The following is a 5,352-nucleotide window of genomic DNA, read 5'->3' on the forward strand; positions in this document are numbered from 1 at the left end:
CCAGTGAGCTTCCCTGCCCCCGCCCGCCCCAGCCCTGGTCCTGGGAGTCGGCAGTGCTCCATGCCTGCCTGTCCACATGCTATCCCTGCCTCCCTGTTCAGCATCCGTCTGCACACATCTCCCCCCCCCACTTTGCATCTGACTGAGCACTACTGCCCCCACCCCCACTCAGTGTCCAGCTGCCAGGGGTACTCTAGACTAAAAAAGGTTGAAAACCTCTGACCTAGTATAATTAGCTAATTTATGGAAATAGCTATGGAAGGGCTTATTTATTAGAAACCCACATTATCACAGGTTCCCTCACATACCTGGAAAAGGAATTGTACCAGTTGTGAGCCCTAGTCTGGACTGTAACATGTAGTGCCACTGTTTGCACACACATACGCTGTGCTCCAGCTGCAATTGCCAGTATCTAAGTGGATTCTGGCCACCTTAGCTAGAATGCCTCTGCAGCACTGGGGAAGTGTGTGTCAGAGCAGAAACTGACCCCTTTTAAAAAGATTAGATGTTGGCATCCCTTTGAGCCAGACTTGCTACACAGGTCAGGGGAAACAAGTGAGGCCAAAACTCCAGCCCCTATTACAGTGTCTAACTCTGATGCTGGCCTTGTGCACCCCATGCCAGGATCAGACAAGAGCTTGGCTGTCCTTGCATACGTGTACATGAAAAGGGCAACTCTGTAAGGGCACAGAGCAAGTTACAATTTAGCTCTAGAGATTTCTTTTACAGGTTGGTAGAAACAGCAAACTGTCTTACTAATATGGGTTGCTAATGCTGAAGTCTAATGATCTAAACCTCTCACCTTAATATGCACATCCTTGACCTAACTCACCCCAGCCAGTCCATAGACTTCATCAGGACTATTCATAGGAATAATAATAAGCGTTGGCAAGAATATTTATAAGACAAGGTCATAAACACCACTACCTAATTATTCCACTGGTGATCAAAACATGAGCAAACATGAAAAGATTATGTAATTAACATCCATGGAGTAGGTAAAGGTGCAGAGAGACCACCACTTATTTTTTGACTACTCTGAGCCCTGAGCTAAAACAGCAGTTTGCTCCCCACAGAATGGTTTTGCTTTGAGAATACAGAGAAAACAATAAGGAGTGAAAGAATCCCAACAAGAGTGGATTTCACCATTAACTGCAAAAGAATTTTATTAGAAAAATTTCATAATTGGAAAAACAACACAAAATATTGCAGTTGGCCCTTTAACATCTTAAAACTGTGTAATAATTCCACTTGGTGACATCTCTCAGACCCTTTTTACTTTGTAATTCATTAATGCCCATTGAGCACTAATTGTTGATCACCTGATTTACCCATGACAAAGGTGGTAGGAAAGCCATTTCTCTAGTGATGACTTAAAGTAAAAAGTAGTTGAGATTAGTTTTAACTAACTGGTGTGACTAAACGCATGCTCTTTTCCAGTGTAGGCAAGGACTTAGATTCTTGGAGGTATCTGATGTCAGAGGCAGCCAGGGAGGTGAAAAAATCCTTACTTCTTGTTAGCAATGAAGTTTACTTTTCGAAACAACTAAAATACAGTATCATCTATGTTTCAGAAATCTATTATGCAGCCGTGTTGATCCAAGAAAAAGAGCTACACAAAGCACTTGGGTCAAAGGCAATATCTTTTATTAAACCAACAAAATAGTAGCCAAAAAACACTCTCTTTGCATTGATTTGGCTAATTGTCACAAGGACCATTTGTAGACATGCCCAGTATTTTAAAGCATGTTAACTGATTTGCATCGCACAGTTTGAATCAAATTTCAATTTGAATTAAGGATTAAAAGATGATCATTGACCATCATGGCAGGAGGCACTGACTATACACAGTCTATATACTTGACAGCCCCTTAACAGAAGTAATTAGGAAATGATAATAAGCCTGCTGCTACATTTTTGTAGTCATCTGAAGTGCTGTTCCAGAAACTGTAATTGACCTGATGCTTAGCAGGGTGAGGTGTTTTTGGCACATTTGACTTTTTAAAGGTGTTACTTTCTGCCTGATAGTCTCTATTGTTTTGCAAAAACTCAACTGAGTTTCCCTTAGGGGGAGAGGTGGATTGATATTTGCAATGCTTATCTGCTTATCTGAGTTCCTAAGGACTGTTTTTTCTAAAACCAACAGTATATACATGTTAATTAATACAGTTTAAATTGCCTAATTTGGACTGCCCTAGTCTGCATTAACATTAATCCTCATTGAATGAGGATTAGTTAATTCAGACTGGAGCCAATTTTAATTTGGACCACAGACTCCACATATATATAGCAGCTGTAGTCTGGATTAAACCTAGAAAAATGTAATGTCTATAAATGGCAAAACAACTGTTACTCTGATGCTTATGTTAATAACAACAAGGTATGATATTTATAAAGTTAGGATTTTTGGTTTGCACTTGTATTTGTGGCATAATTTGAATTGAATTATAACAACACACAAAGGACTCGGAAAGTATGGAGTACAATGGGGAGTACAATGAGGAAAATAAGTACTAGAGCAAGTACTAAATGACTGTGCAGTAACCAACATTACTGCGCAATACAGGCAGTGCATGGGTCATTTCCAACCCTAAAGTGCAATAGTAATGAGCAACTGCACAGTAGCTTATTGCTACTGCACAGTAGCATCGGCATCACGGTTCATGCCTGCCAGTGCTACATCGCCATAGCAACAAGCCAGTTGCATCTTATGTAAACGTGCCCGCTGAGACAAGAATCTTATTCCTCTTCTTTGCTTTTGTTACCATTTGCATGACACCATGCACACTCTACCACACGTTATTATGCAGGAAATTAAGATCTAATATCTATAAGGGGAAGCCCAAACTCAAGGAGGATACTTAATGTATCCTTCACAAAGTTAAATCAAGCAATCAGAATATAGATTGCCTTTTCTATTTGCCCACCATAGATACACTTCTTAGCCTATGAGCCTATTCTTTATTTATAATAAAACACTTGGGGAAAAACCTAGGAATGCAGGTGCCTAGCACTCTCGATAACTTTTTAGGTTTTTAAGGTCTATACATTACAGGACTAGGGCCCTTGGGAGTCATTTAGAACAAAGGTAGGATTTTCTTGGACCTATTGCGCTATGTCAGGGGTGGGCAATTGTTTTGGCTGGAGGGCCGCTTAATGAGTTTTGGTGAGCTGTTGAGGGCTGCAAGAGTAGCCCTGCCCTTTGACAGGTGCCCCGCACTCTGGTGGCCATCTTGGGACTAGAAATGCCACCAGGATCCCTGATCTTTGCCACTGGAAGTCCCTCCCCTTGTCCCCTGTAAGTACTCCTTTTGGGAGGGGAGAGTTACCATTTTGGAACCAGAAAAAATGAAATCATATGCTAAAAGTCAAAAACCTATTATAACATACTTAATTTTATTACAAAAAATATTTTTGCTCTGATCTGTGTTTGCATACTGTATAGAGGTGATTCCATAATAACAAAAAAAAAAAGCCTTACTTTTGTATATTGTGTGTATATATGTTCTCCCGTACTGAACAGCCCCTCTTGACTTGAAATAATTACACTCTGGACGCTCAGTCTGATCCCCTTCTCAGACAGGTATTGACGGATAAAGATCTTATGCAGAGAGAGTTTGATTGATAGCTGTAAGAAACTATAGTCCTCATTAAGGAAGGTGCTGGATAGCTGCAGCTCCCATTAGCTTGAATGGAAGTTAACTTGCGGATTCTCCACAGTTCTCAAGATCAGGCCTTATTTCTGTAAGTCCCATTAATACGTAATTGGATTTGTTCAAAGGAGTTCACAACCAGCCATGCTTTATCTCATCCTTTCTTGTCTTCTTTTCATTGAAATTGGTTAAATAAAGGGCACAAGCAACGAGGAACAGTTCTCTTGGGACTTGCTTGTTCCTGGCCTGCCACTGGAAGTGATCAATATTCTACTTATGTTCCCCTCCATTTGTGAATGCAGGTTTGCCTGAAATGCAGAGCACACTTTTTATGTCTTGTTCTCCCTAGTACACATGTATATTATTTAGAAGGCTCAGGAACAAGGTTGGCCTTAATTGGAGTTTTCTTGATGTTTGATGTTTTTTAGTGCTGTTTTTTGTTATTTTCATATGCCTTAGAAAATGTCAGAGCCTGCACGAAGAGAGTTTAAGGGTTCCTTTCGGCAGGACATTAACAATTCAAGACTGAAATCCTAGAGAAAATTTCTGGGTGAGTAGGGAGCAAATATGGTTTAAATATTCTAGTTCTATGGTACTGGTTTGCTAGGAAAACTAACCAAGCAGAAATTACTTGGAACTGTCTATTTTATTTCTATGGAAACATATACTTGGCAATGTCTTTTGTTGTTGTTTCAAGTTTTATGCTTTCTGTAATGTTGCCTAAGTCCTTGAAGTGAATTTGGAAGTTGAGTTCACTGGTGCTCTAAATTTAAAGAGAAATCACCATCACAACATTAGAAAACAGATTAAATCTCCATTTGGGCAGATAGACTGAAAGTGTATTGCCGTTCTGTACTCTGTACTTAGAAAACAAAGATCTACTGTTAGATACAGCCAGAGAGAAAATGAATGATTTGGTTTCTGGTCAAGTGATGATAATGGAAAATTTCACTGTCAAAGTATTATTTTATATAGGTTACTTTTCACTCACCTACAGTTACAGATTTTTTTAAAAAGGAGTATTAAGAACTTTAATAATTTGACAACACCTCATTCCATATGGATGAGTTGTTTGCTTGACTTAATGGGAACGGTATTACTTTTGCTGGAACCAAAGGGTGCTTATACAGAAGCACGGAGGCTGCTTCAATGCACTGGAATCCCAATGCATTGGAGCAGACTCAGTTAATCAAGTCTCCTGGAGTGTGGCAATTGCTGTGCTCCTGCAGCCTCTTGCATATCAACATCTCCACACTTAAAAATGGCAGTGAGCACACTTTGTCTAAAGCTTGTCAAATGATCTTTAGTTCAAGCACTGCTGCCACCATTTTTAAGTGCAGGGACACTGATACATGAGACATGGAGGCACATTAATATAGAGCAGCTCTCAGAGCTGTTCTAATTAAAGCACAAACCTCTCTATCCCATGAACATGTAAAAGTCACCAAGAATTTAAACGGGTGTCTGTGAAGTGATTGATCAGACAACATTGCTGAACTGGGGTTCTCATGAAAAGGTGTTTAATTGGTAGTTCTGGAAACTGATATCCTCAGGTACTGCCTATCCAGAAAACAGGTAGTAGGCAGAGGTAGTGGTAGTTCAATGTTACCTACACTGCACTATATGTCTTTATCCAGATCTGGAAGGGACGAAGTTTATGCATTCTTCATGTCCCTTATATCTTATTCCTCTGGTGAAA

Source organism: Gavialis gangeticus, unplaced genomic scaffold (genome assembly GCF_001723915.1).
Source record: "Gavialis gangeticus isolate Ggan-Ray unplaced genomic scaffold, GavGan_comp1, whole genome shotgun sequence".
Lineage (NCBI taxonomy): Eukaryota > Metazoa > Chordata > Crocodylia > Gavialidae > Gavialis > Gavialis gangeticus.